We start from the raw sequence: 15276 nt of genomic DNA on the forward strand, positions 1-15276 counted from the left end.
CTTCAGTTGTACCAGCCATATTTCAAATGCCCAATAGCCACATTTAGTAGTGGTCATCATATTGAATAGCAAAACTATAGAACATTCTATCATTGAAGAAACTCCTACTAGACAGTGCTGCTCTCCACAGAGATTTTTATTTCTAATATCTTACATTTACATTTAGCAACCTCGTTAGTGGATTGATAACACTATTTGTATTTTATAAGTAAAAAATGTTATTCAAAGAGGTTAAATGACTTGTCAAAGTGACACAGTAAGTGGGAACTTGCAAAGAGCTGAGACTCTCATCTAGTTTTAAGTAGGGTCATCTGACTTCTATCAAGTGCACCTTCACAGAAACTTCACAGTGATGAGCACTAAAGGCAGACAGATCACCAATAAGTTGATTTCTCACCTCAGTCCCCCAAATAATCTAAATTCTCCATTTAGAATTTCTTAAACGAGATTGTCAAAGGTAAAGGGAGATTGTCATGTGGTTATCAAATTCCTTTCACCTTCTAAATTATGTCAAACTTTAGCCCTCCATTTCTTATTTCTTATTTTGAATCCTTCTGATTATGCTACATCTCCACCAACCTTTTCTTTTTCACTTTATATTAGTTAATGTTTTACCCAGATGTCCTGGACCCTTTTCTGAATCTGACTTTCATCGATAAACTTTGACGTACAGAGCTCGAAGATTTCTCTCAGTCCCAGACAGTAAAGGCAGTGGATTGCCATGACTGCGGAAAACAGATGCCAGTGTCAAAATCACTTGGTTCATATTTTGATCTTGTAAGTCCTACAGGCATTGAGACAATCACAAAACTATTAATGTAGCACATATGATAGGCTGCTGCAGACTCAGTAACAATTTTGGATTTCTTATGATCAATATGGTCACAGAAATGCACACTAATAAAAAAGATGCACAGCAACAAATAGTATAAATTATTTGAGCGCATTACCTCTGTTTTGCTAACTTCTTCATGGACACAGTCAGCACATGTGTATTTAATAAGGATATCACCCTAAAATTGTTCAATTTTAAATACATTATTCAGTGACCTAGACTTCTTTGTCCTTCCTAATTTCTGTCCACTTGTTTTATTAATTATTGAAAGATTGGTATTGAAATCTCTGACTATATTGTAGATCTATTTCTATTTACAGTTTCTATCAGTTTTGTTTTATATATTTTGAAGCTGTTATTAGGTACACAAATATTTAGAATTGGTATGTCCTCCTAATTAATGGATGCCTTTATCATAATTAAATGACCTTATTTATCCTTGGTAATATTACTTGCTCTCAGATCTACTTTTTCTGATATTAATATGGTCACTGCAACTTTCTTTGGACTAGTTTTAGCAGGAAATATCTTCTTTCATCCTGCTATTAACCTATTTTTTTTTTATATTTAAAGTAGATTTCTTGTGAGCACCTTGAGACTTGCTTTTTAGTCAAGATGACCATTAAATTGGTATGGGTAGACTATTCATATTAAATGTTATTATTGATATAATTGAACTTAAATATACCATCTTTTTCTTATTTTTTTGTTGTCTAAACCTTTCATAATTTTTCACACATATTTTTTCACATGTACTTTTTACTTCCAAATTTACATGTATCACTGATTTATTCCTTTTTAATGCTGAATAGTATTTATGGCTTATGTATATATACCACATTTTGTTTAATTACTCTTTCATTTAATAATATTTGGGTTGTTTCCAAGACAAAGACAACATATTTTTTCTGCCAAACACACTGTGAAGGAAATAAAAAGACAAGCTACAGACTCATAGAAAATATTTGCAAACCACATACATAACAAAGAACTTGTTATCTAAAATATATAAAGAATTCTCAAAACTCAATAGTAAAAAACAAACAAGATAATTAGAAAATAAGAAAAAACATGATGAGACATTTCACTCAAGAAGAAATACAGATGGCAAATGAATATATGAAAAAATATTCAACATTATTAGTCATTAGGGACACATGAATTAAAACCATAATGAGATATTACTTCATATCCAGTAGAATGGTTAAAGTTTACAAAAAATGGTAATAATACCAAACGCTGGTAACAATGTGGAGAAACTAACCCACCCGTTTATCATTGATGGGATGCAAAATGATACAGCTACTCTGTATCTGGAAAAGATCACGACAGTTACTAACAAAACTAAACATGTACTTACCATATGACCTAGAAATTGTACTCTTGGACATTTATTTTAGAGAAATAAAAACTCAAGTTCATACAAAATCATATGCATGAATGTATACAGCATCTTTATTCATCATAGCCAAGAATAAAGGAATTTTTTAAAGGGCATAGACTTAAAGAGCAAAACACACATGTAGATTTACTGTGAAGCTAAAGAAGCACACCCTTCAGGGCCCCTCTTCCATCACATAGGCACCTTTCAAGGCTCTGAGAGGGACTCTAGCAATGTGCTCATGGGGTCGTATATTTTCGTAGGATTTGCAAGGTAAGCCTTTTGAACCATAATTAGTTGATTGCTGTGTATTTCTACTCTCCTTCACCACAATGTATCTTGAATTGATGGTGATTATGGTCATTTTTAAGTAAAGCGAAGTTTATTTAGGTGCACATTGAGTTTTGGTTTAGAAGGATATTTATGTTGTATGCAATCACTTCTGCATATAGGTATATTATTGCAAGCTATCCTATTGTTGGTTATGGTTCCAGGAATACTTCTGTTACTCACTTTACCAACACACAAGACATTACAATGCAAATACTCAGGGTCAGAGATTATTTTGTGATAAGATTGTTTCCTATGGTACCAGGCTTCAGTGCATTCAAGTAATGCAGGAGAAGAGTTAAAATATACAAAGCCAGAAACTAATGTTTGAAAAGTTGTTCCAAACCTCATATATCGAAAACTGTAAATGAATAATTTGGCATCATATAAACCATATATATATATATATGTATTTCCTTTGTGATGAGAAATTTACAAACTAAGATTTATAAAATTTCTTATGCTTGTAGGACACAGACCAATTTATAAAGTTTATAATGTCAACTATGTCTGTGTGCGAAGTCACATGTTTTATACATCTCAACTCAAAAAAAGAAAGAAAACTACTTAACCATGTTAGAAAAAAGATTGAAATTCTTTTCTATTTTTTCCAAAGAAAATGGTGTTACAAAATTGTTCTCATATAAAGAGACAATCAATATGCAGCCAGAAAAACTATGAAACAAAAATATTATAGAGTTGTGTCAGGCTATTCATCAATTGAAATATATTTTATTAAAATGTGATATTTCTGGTACTTTTTTTTTCATTTTTATGATTTATTTTCTTATTCAAAGTAAGTACTCACTTTTGGATCAAGTTTTATATTCATAGTTTTGCCCTCATTTTCTTAAAGAGGGTACTGAAAATTACATAAACTTTAGCTTTCATGGCACCTGCACCCAGACAAGAGAAGAGAATAAAATCAGGAATAAAATTTGGAAGCAGGAAAGCAGATGGATGAGTGGTTGCTAACTTAGCAAACCAGGAGTCCTTGCAAACAGTAAGGGGTCCTAAAGCTTAAGCTAAAACCTAAGCTGGTGGTAATGGAAGCACAGAGGCATATATAGAACCCCAAAAAGGCTTGGGTCATTCAAAAACGGAGATATCAAGCTGAAACAAGAAAGACTGATCAACATCTTTTTAAGAAGAACTAAGTGTTGATAATGTTATATAATCATTGGGTATTAACTTTATGAACAATTGCTATATTCCCTCGATTCATTGAGAAAATAAAAATTAAGTATGTATGAAGAGTGGAATAGGGGTATAAGTTAAATTTTCATTGTCCACAATGAAAAAAAATATATTTCTACTATAAAATTACACTTCTTTTTTACCCATTTGACACCCTTTTAACATTTTTTGTATGGTAGGTCTGCTGGTGATAAATTTCATCCATTTTTGTTTGTTGGACAAAGTATTTCTTCTTCACTTTTAAAGGATAACTCATTGGATATAGAATTCTAGGCAAGTGTTTTTTTATTGTCATTTTTCAACACTTTAAACATTCTAATCTATTTCTTGCAGTTTGCATTGTTTCTGAGAAGTCCACAGTAATTCTTATCCTTGTCTTTCAGTAGGTAAAGTGATTCCCTCCACCACTGCCTGGGTTTTCTCAAAAATTTACCTCTGTTTTTGATTTTTCTGCAGTTTGAATATGAAATTCCCAGATGTATGTGTTCTGATAGTTATCTTCCTGGTATTTTCTGAGCTTCCTAGATCGGTGGCTTGGTGTTGGTCATTAATTTTGGAAAATTCTTGGCTACTTTTACCTCATATATTTTTTTTTGATCCATTCTCTTTTTCTTCTCTCTCTGGTATTCTAATTACATGTATGTTATACTTTTGAAATTATCTTACAGGTCTTGGATGTTACATTCTGGGTTTCTTTTTTTATTCTTTTTTTTTTTCTTTGTATTTCAGCTTGGGAAATTTCTATTTATTGAATGTTAAGCTCATTGATTCTTTTCTCAGCCCTTTCCAGTCTACTAATAAGCCTCCCAAAAGCATTCTTCATTTCTATTGAAGTTTTTTTTAGCATTTAATTTTTATTCTTTCTAGAGTTTATGTCTCCCCACTTACAATACCCATCTCTTCTTGCATGTTATTTATTTTTTTCCATATTCCATACTCTTCCCTTATATATTAATCTTAGTTATTTTAAATTCCCTGTCAGATCATTCTAACATCTGTGTCATATCTGAGTTTAGTTCTGATGTTTTCTTTGTCTTTCTAGATTGTGTTTTTCTTGTGTTTGGCTTGCCCTGTGATTTTTTGTTGAAAGCCAGACATGTTATGTTGGGTAATAAAAACTGAGGCAAATTGGCCTCTGGCATGAGGTTTTATGTTAATTTGCTAAAAGTTAGACTGTGCTTAATGTTTTAATTAACAGTAGGTGCTGGTTGCTTTGGATTCTTCTATTTTTTTTTTGTTTTTGAATCCCCTTTTATGTTTGGCCCCCATCAATACTCCCACTCAGAGTTTGTATCTTTTACCTCTATGTCTGTGGCCCCTAGGAGTTTCTTTCTCTCAGGTTAGACCACACTCAGCCTCCAGGAATTTGTCAAAGTTGCCATTTAAGTGTCCCTATCAGACTCCAGAGGCATCTGCTCCTGGTAATCAGATCTCAGCTGTGACTCTGGATTTTAGATTTTGGGAGCCAATTTGTCCTGTGACCTCAGTTATCCGATGAGTTCAAGAAAAGTTATTGATTTTTAGTTTGTTCAGCCTTATCTTGTTGTAAGAGGTCTTTATATGTCACAGCTAAAACTGGAAGTGTCCTAACAGACGAGATATTTTAATAGATATTGGCAAGTTGCCTTTTAATTTTTTTCACCAATTTACATTCCCAATTTCAATAATTTACATTGTATCAATAATGTATGCAATGACTTAAATATATTTAAATATCTTGACATTTACACTTACTAGTATTTGACCTCGAGATTGTGAGCTAGACCCTGAGAGCAAATATTGGAGAAAGCCTTAAAAGGCAAATGTATATTCGTTATGTATTCACGTATCTTATTAAATTCTATTATAATGGTGATAATTGTCTATTTTGATTTCCAGAGTCTCCTTAGTTTGACCAAAGAAGGAGGAAGTAGGGATGGGATGGGTTGTGTTCAAATGTATTATAAGTTAAGAATTCCTCCAGTGATGTTTTCTTAGTTAAAAAAAAAAAAGGTAATAGGCAAGAATACTGATTTTGCTAAGGGTTTGCATGTATCTGGACTTATACATATAAAATGTGTCAGAATTTTCCATAAGTTAAGGAATCAAAATAGAAATTTCTGACCTTGATCTATCTCCAGGAGGGAGCATAGCTCAGCTATTGTGTACACACAGCTGACGTCTACACAGGAAGTAACCATTGATAGTTTCAAACACTGCATCTTCTTTCTTTTTTAAAACAGAAATATTCTCCATGAGGATTTCTCTTCATTTCCTTGATTATTGCCAGGAAAGTTGTGAGTGATTTTTCCCTATCTATCCTTCTGTGTAGAGATGACGAAACAACAATGAGTAGATTTTTCTCTTTCCCACACGAATGCTGTTTTTCCATAAATGCTTTTTCTGTAAGTGGAAAATACACTTCAAAATCCAGTAAATGTTTTTTTAGACAGCAAATGGCAAAATTCTAGCAAACCAATGATCTTTCTGTTGACCATAACCCTTCAACCATTATTTTACCTCATTGAAAATTTTATCCTGAAAATAGGTAATCTTTGATGTAAACTGGAATGAATAAAAAGATCTGATATATATATTTCAGGGTCAAAATGCAAAAAAAATGGAGTTAAATGATTTTGAATAACCGAGTTATCTTAACTCAGGCTGAATGTACTCAAAAAGTCAAAGAAGTGAAGACTGTTTTAAATAGGCTACTTAATTATTGTTAAGAGCCATAGTGTCATTTGTTCAGGTACAAATGTCTACTAATGGTAAATGAATTTTATATTCTAAGCAATGTCAAAAGGCTCTTCATCCTTGTAAATGTTAAGTTATAGGAAGAAAATTAAATATGGATCAAAGCCAAAGCTTTTTATAGTTTTATTAAGTTCTGTGCTCATAAGATGTTGTCAGCCACAATAAAATGTGATTTAACTAAATGTTATCATTTAATGACATGGAGGATGAAAAAAAATTTAAAAATCATACTAGATTTCTGAGGTTGGGACAAACTAAAAAGCATATTTTCACATTTATATGATAATATTGCTATAAGCAGTATTGAAAATTGTCCAATATTCAGTTATTTTATAAAAAAATAATTCAGGTTCAACCCTCTCTGACCATTGAAATATATCTATCTTGCAGTTTAAAGAGTCATCCAACAAAAAATTAAAACTTTTAACTTTCATCTGGTTACTGATCTAATTCTTTTAGACACTCACTATCTTGTACTAAAAGCAATTTTAGGATCTAAGGATTTGAAGTAAATATACCTTGTTTTTTATAAGAGATCATACAGCCAATAAAAGTAAATTTAACAACTGAAATGAAAACTTACTATGTGAACATAAGGGCTTTCACTTTCAAATCTCTTTGCTTCTGTTTTAACAGTTTCTGAGTGGGAGAATGTACTGAAATCGCCCACTTTACAGCTCACTTTCTAAACCAGCATCCTAGGATTAGAATTTTTTTTTCCATGTACAAATAGGCAACATTTAAAAAATATATCTTCTACATTCAGTTATCAGGAATTACCCTTGTTCTATTGTCTTTCCTTAAGTCAACAAGAAGTTTCTCATGCAACTAAATGCTATGTTTCAACATTTATTTGTCTCATCAAAACTGTGGCAACTATAATTTATATGTCTTCTCTTTTTTCTTGGTTTAGGTTCAAAATATTATTCCAAAGAAAGCTTTCAATCCTAAAAACTTTAAAACATTTTTATCATGAGAGAAATAATGCGAGGAATAATGGTGCCATTTAGATGAATAGTCCTGTCAAATGAACATTAACCCTAAGCTTTGACAAGAGTCTTACTGATGAGAAACTAGTCAATTTCACGCTGACTTGTAGACTAAAATTTAGTTTGAGAATTTATAGATTGGAGATAAACTACTTTCAATAAGTGGTATGTTAACTTTTTGTCTGTGGGCTAGATCAGAGATTGATTTTGTTCTGAGAAGACTAGGAATAAGTGTAGGAAATGAGATGGAATGGGGAAAGAGAAGTGGAAAATAGAGTTGATTTTTTACTGTTGAAAGAATGGGCATTTCATATTGACGATCTACTCTCAGATGCAACAGATAGGAAGTATTTGCAGTCACAACCAACCCATGTACCAGTAAATTATTTTGATGCTTTGTCAAGCACATGTGTAGTAGGCTATTGACTCTTTCTGGAGGCCTCCTTTCCTTTATCTTGATCAATCTGACTATATTTCAGTTTCTCCAAAAAATGTGGCATTGTTCAGAACCAGTGTTTTATTTCATTTGCATTCTTTTTATTGATTTTGCTTTTTTGAGCTCCTCTAGTGGCATACTGCAACAATGTGAACCTAAAGAAGTCTATACAGTTCAGTAGTCTGTTTTTTGAAAATGTATTATTCCTAGCCTGTTTAATTCTATCAAACACAGCATCTTCTGATGCGATGAAATAGGGTTCAATATAGAATAATGAGAAAGAACTCAAGCTCCAATGTGAGAAATCATAGGATCGTGTCTCATCTCTACTACTTTATAGATGAGTGTTCTTAACAAATTATTTTTATTCTGAGTCCTTCTTTTCTCATTGGAGAGTGAGGATAATAATAGAACTTACTTCATAGGTTTTGAGTCAATGTTAAATTAGTTCTTCCCTGAATAGTGCATGAGATATAATAAACACTCAGTGAATGTTACCATACAAAAAAGGTTGAGCAAAAGACATTGCAAATCTACTTTAACTGGAAAAATGAATATAGTATCCACACCTTGTTTAAAAGGATTCCTTGAAAATGTGCTGAGGAGTTTAAGATCAGTTGATATGCATCTTAGAACTTATGCGCTGAGTTTGCAGCTTTGTGAATTCGAGCTATAATTAGAGGGCATAAAAGAGTAGCCAATTTTAATTCTGAACAGGTAATAAAGCCTAAACATAATCTCTTAGACCTAAGGCATGAGATATACTTGTTCTTAAGACCAGTATTTTTAACAGCAGTCATTATTAATTAATTTAAATATTAAAGCTGGCTTGCATGCCAGGGACAGTTCCTGACACTCAACTAAGGTGCTAAGGCTTTTATCGAACAAGATCCAATAAGAGATGATTCATTTTTTATAAACTTGTTTTTTATAGGCTGACTTAATGTAACAAATCTTTCAGAAGCTTCCCTTGGCCTTTTGACTACACATTATAACTCAGAAAAAAAAAAAGCTAAGGGAGCAATAATTATTTTCTAACCATTATTATTTTCTAATTTTGAGTGAACTCACATTTCTATAATAAATTATAACTTAGAATTTAAAAGATGTATACTAAGTGATGTCAGTATTGCTCAAGTTATTAGGCTCAATGCTCCAATTTCATTCATTGTAAGATCCTAGAGTTACATGATCTAGTCATGAAGGGTCAAAGTAGGTTAGTTTTTTTTTTTCATAGTAATAGTTCATTCATTCATTAGACTTTGTTTGCTTATGACTATCCAACAATGCTCTGACCCAGTCCTTGTCATTTAATCCTGCGGGTCAGCAGATGACATAAAAAGAAATTAAACGCTAAGTTGTAAATTGACTCTTTGTTAATGGCTGGTAGAAATTTTTATAGAAAAATGACAGTAAAAACAACTGTTTAAAATAAAATGTGTGAATTATGCATGGTTTTCAACAATTTATTCTCTCCTTTTTTCTCTTTTATAACTGATTATCAAGATTTGGCTATAAATAACTCTCCAGATGCAGAGCCTAAAACTGCCAATCATCATTTTCTGCAGTGTCTTTTATGAGTTCCTGGATTAGTGCCTTCCCTTTTTTTTTTTTGGTAAGGAAATTTGTCCGGCACACTTTATAATGGATATTTCAATGTTAACAATTTTCTCAGAACTTTTCCCTTTGTAGTTTAACATCTACAAAGTCATAGATGTTAGTTGACAACCAAAAAAGCTACATAAGATATTGATATTATCACCATGAAATTTCTTCAAAATGAGTCATATTCCAAAGCTGTATTTCTCAAAATGGTGCTGTTGCAACTCAAAAGAAGCAAAAGAAACAATCTTTATATACATCTGTGATCTCTTATGAAACGCCTAGTATCCCAATGTCTTGCAACCATATTAAATTCCCAATAGTAATATTTAACCTATCTCTCTTGCACTGTTCATTCCATCTTACTTCCTGATTGACAACGGAGCCTTCTGGACTTGAACTTCTCCTGCCAAAATGAAAAAGAGACAATGGACTGGTTCTATGGGTCATTGTTGTAAGACCTTGAATGAATGAGGTTAAAACTGATAATTGTTATTAAAACATTAGCTCAGATTATTTCACTCTTCATCTCTAATTTAATAAAAAGTCTTAGACTCAGGTAGCTAAGTTATTTCTCCAAGTATATTTTTTTCTGCAGTTGTTTAATCTTACTACCTATTTTCTATGAGGTTGAGTTATAAAATGCATTGTTGTTAGTCTTATTGCCTTGTTTCTATGAGACTGGGGTTTTAAGTTGGGAGAGATCCCAAAAGGTTTTCTGAAATAGCTCTATGGTCAAAATAAATAATTATGGAAGGAGCAGTTTCTCTAGACAATAGTTAAGAGAGAGTTGAGAATATTAGTCCATTGCTCCCAGGGCTGGCTTCAAGGGCATGCAAACTGTGCAGTCATGCAGGTACTCAGGAAGGCCTTTAATGCACTGTTATTACCATTTTAAGATTCTTAATAGTTTTATCCTCGAACTCATGTTTTTTAAGTGTAAGCAAATAGGACAATGGAACATGTGCACAAGCAGAGAAGACATATACAATATGCATGATTGCTGTGATGATTCTTTGTTGCCCCATTCTCATAGTGTTCGCAATGGCCCAGGAACACAACATTCAGGTGGACCCATAATGCTTGGGAGTTCACTGAGACTCAAAGGAAATACAAGGCAAGTGTGTTAGGTCTGTGACTGAATAAGGGAGGGGGTTGGGGGGAAGGGTGAAGATGGATGTCTGACAACCCTGAAATGCCATGCTATCCTTTTGAATGAGAATTTGCTTCAAATGCAGATAGAGGACAATAGAGTTCTAAGAAACACAAACTCTATCATATCCTTTCTTACTCATGTTACTTTCCTGTATTAACCAAGCACATATGCTAGCAATTATGACATAAAAGAAAGAGTGAGTAATCATAATTACTTTTCCTTTAAGTTCTTCCTTACCCATCTGTAAGCTGAAGGTAGAGAGTGTTGGTAGAAAATACTTATATTGAGAAGTGAAATAAAAAGTTATTATTTTGCAGCATTTCCACTGGTAACAGAATATATATGCATGTGTAAGTTACAAAACACGAATTGTATAATTTTGATGATTCTATGTACAAGCTAAATGCTTTTATATTTGTATTTAAGATTAGCATGCACAACATAAAGATGAATGGTAAAATTCAGAATAATAACTTACGATTTTACTTTTTCTTCATTTACAACAATATTAAATAAAAATCAAACAAACAAAAAAACACCATGACAAGTCAAGAGAAAGACTACGGAAGGAAAAAGCTTTATATTTTGGTACCTCTAATAGCATGTTATTTTCTTCTTTTTGAATAAGAGGTTCTACAGTTTTACTTTGTTCTGGGCCCTACAAATTATATAGCTGGCCCTGGTTTCTCCGATCTGCCTACTTATGACCTTACCATTTAGAGTTGGGGATTGGGAAGAATGCCAGAGGAAATGAGGAACTCCCATGGACTCTCCTCTTTATTGTTTTAATAAAGGCCTTTCTTGCTTTACTCTGAAATTATTTTGATAATAGTAGTTTATATCAGTTTCCTAACCAAAAAAACGGTCCCAATATCACTCTTTTTTTTCTCTTTTTCTAAACACACACGGCTCTTGGTTGAACTCAACTAACCTTTGCTATCATTACTTCCTATAGAGCAAGTTCAAGGGTTTGTATTCAGTCATCTACCTTCAAAACCATGTCCTTTCCATTCCATTTTTAAGCCCGTAATTTGACGTCACTAAAAAAAATTTTACACATATCCTGCAGAGTTTGATTTTTCTCTCTCTCCCTTTTTTTTTGTGTTCTGTTTTCTTTCTTATTTATTCTTAGGTGCACAGAATTGCAGTCAGGATCCAGGCCTTTGTAGATGTCCTGTTGGTTGCTTCTAAGAAAAAAAAAAAAATGAGTCACATTGCTAATGCTCTTTAAAGTTCTCCTAAAAGAAGCCATGACTAACTTGCCAAGGTGTCATAACCAATTGGCAAAGAAACCAATAATGTTTTACTCCTTCCTGGCTTTGACTCTAGCTGTCTTTCACCACTTTTAAATAAATCTTTTGATTTTAGCATAACCTCAGATTTACCTTTTTAGTTTCTTTAACATCTAACTTCACATTACCTAATTCCTAGAGACGTAGTGTCAGAAAGTATTAAGACCCAAATCTTGTTCTGATTTCCTTTATCTATATTCTAATGGAAGCTTTAAAATCTCAGAGTAGTCTTCATGCCTGGTGCCTGTAGATGTGCCCTGCCCCATTTCTGCCTGACTCTCAACATTTCAGAAATACGATTACTTATAGTTCTTCAAATGTGTCTTGTGTTTCAGGCCCCCTTACTTTCTCATATTAGGTCTTCTGTCTAGAATCTCCTTCCCTATTTTCTTCACCTAGACAATTGCTTTTCAAGCTTTAAGTACTATCTCAGACATTACTTCCTCTGGAAGTTGTTCCTGTTCCTTCATAAGGTGAGTTAGAGTCCTAGTAGGGCTCATGCTATCCTGGGCATGGCTCTACTCAGCATCTACTATATTATATCAAAATCAACTGTTTATATGATTGCGATGTCCTTGAGGGCAGAAATATATCTTTTTATTTGCTGTAAGTTATATTGTCCTAGGCATACAGCAGGTATCCAGCACTTTTATTTGTTTGTTTGTTTGTTTGTTTTAGCCTAAATTAAAATGAGTTGCTTTAGATGTGCTTTATTCTAATATGTGATATCTCTTCTGGAAATTATTTATGTGATCCTAACCCAGAGAACACCAACATAAGTATACAAATGATATGCACGAGCATTATTCTTCTAGGATATTTGAAGTCGTAGAATCTTAGAATTGGAAAGAACCCCAGAATATCCCACTGCAATTCGATGCAGGAATCTTTTTTACAAAGTTTAGTCCACAAGTTATTCATCTTATCCATCATTCAATTTCATTTTTTTTTTTTAACTAGGGTATGGGGGAAGGGGATGATTGAGGAAGAAATAATTTCACACATTTTCTTTCTACCTAAAGCCAATTGCTAATATAAATTCTCTTTTCCAGAAGCCTGTTGCATTCAGAGATGAGCTACTCAAGTCAAGAGAACCACCATCAGAAACTTTTGCTATGCCTAGCTTTGGACAAATCCAAGAATATCCCAAAGAAGACTTAGCAAAATTTTCAGGTATTCAAGAATTGTGTTATTAGCTCAGCTTGAGATAAGCCTTTCAGAGAGCAGTTTCTGGTCCTCTTCATGGGGTTTAGCTAGGATTTTGATTTCTTGGTACTTCTTTGATTCTTTCCTGGTTATCGTTTTCGTCAACATCTTATGTCAGTTATAAGATTGACGTGTGTTCTTTTTAGACTAGAACAAGTACACTGGATTCCAAGAAACAACTTCCAGTTTTTCCAAGTTTTCCAGTATCAGTATCTCCTTGTATATGTCATGTCTACCTTCATATAAACAGATAGTCATATGAAAGATTTTAGCCCTTTGGTAGTGGTGAAAGCCGTTTCGATGGCCAGATTGAAGACTCGTCACTTGTCCCTATGTCTAGGGGACCTGACCTAATTAACAGAGCCTGGACCAGGAACCAGACATGTGAGTTTTCTTTAATGTACTGCTGCCAGATCTTTATGAGGTTCCAGGGTTTCTAACCTTAATCTGTCTCTCTACTAACACCCTTTACTGCTGAAGTAGATGCCTGCCTTACTTTTTCCGCTTATTTTATGTTAGAGGAAAAGAAAAAATTAGTTAAAAATATATACCTAGAGTTAAAAGTGCCATGGGAGTAAAAAAGTTTTGTATTCACTCTTCTTTCCTTACTAAGAATTAATTAGTTAAGTCCCCTTGTATTATAGTCTGGTTAGCCCAGTGATAAGTGGAAGGAAGTGTCTAGCAAAAAGAAAAGATGGACTAAACAGTGTCGAGTTGTTTCTCTATGTACTGATTTAGACCTCTCCTTAATCAGAGAGACCCTTTATTGGACCCAGAATGTTTTTCCTTGTAAAGAAGATGGATTGCTAAATTATAAAAGAAGGACAATGGGATAGAAAAACTTCTCACCTATGATTTGACATCGTAGATTACTTCCTCTCCATTTTTGCCCTTTAAGAGCCAGAATTACCCCCACAATGGATAATGGAGCCCAACTTGCTTCTGGGTAGGTTCTATTTGGCCCACAGCACTCAGACCTATTTACGTACCACCAATTATGACCTGTGGCATTGTGCCCACTAAAATAACTAAAGCAACAAATACTTACAGCTCCTGAGGTCACCAAACACGCATATGCTGCCCAGGGGTCATCAGGGCAGCTATGTGTACCTCTTTTAATATAGTTAGTGCTATATCAGTGAGCCAGAGTGGCGGAGGCTTTGATTGTTTTTTATTTTTAATGTTCCTTCTAGGCTCCAGACACACTGGAGACATCTCGACACAAGAATGCTTTGCCCAGCACAATGGGATGCCCTTTACCTAGTTAACGAGTGAGTCTCAGAAAGGTGCTGCCTTCCCCCGAGAACAAACAACGGAAATGCATCAGGAGAGCTCAGCTGCAGACAGAATGCACATCGTGAAGCAGGAGCCACCACAGGATTCCTCAGATGAAAGCCGATTTCAATGAACATTGTGTTTCAGAGCCTGCTTCCTCTTGCTCTGTAAGAGCTGCAGAAGGAACATCCCACTTGCGTCTGCTGACACAAAAGAATGCTGTGGCTGGGAGATCTTATCAAGCCTTCCTGTGCCACAGTAACAGAGCTCCAGTTGTGTCTTGTAAGAATTGCTCATTGTTTCATGGGGATGACTGGCTCCTTTGGGTGGGATCTGATGGCATCTCGTGGAGTGGAGGTAGGCGGTGCTGGGAGGTCAGCCAGCCATGTGACCCAGCTTGCTGGCTTCAGGGAAGTCAGAGGAGCAAACTTTACCAGGTCTATTAAACAGCTAAACATTTAAAGTATTAAAATATGCATATGCTATTTACTTACTAGTATCTTCAACTTTACAAATTAAGATCAAAAAATAAAAGTGATGGTCAAGGTTTCTCTTTTGGTAGAAGCTGTTTCTTCTCTTTTAATCAATTCACCTAAAACTGTCTAATTCTGATAAGATCGAAAAGAATAAGAGAAAATTGTTTCAAAAACAGAAATTTATTGATTTAAAACCATCTCTGGAGAATTTATATGCTAATAAATAAAAATTTAACATTTATGACATAAACCTGAGAAACATATACTTGTTCTATGAGATTGAAATTCAGATTTAATATCATCACATTTAATTCAACATTGTAAGTTAATAACGTTGGATTAATTAAATTTGGCCATTTCTAAGT

This window comes from Pteropus medius, unplaced genomic scaffold, assembly GCF_902729225.1.
Source record: "Pteropus medius unplaced genomic scaffold, Ma_sr-lr_union100, whole genome shotgun sequence".
Lineage (NCBI taxonomy): Eukaryota > Metazoa > Chordata > Mammalia > Chiroptera > Pteropodidae > Pteropus > Pteropus medius.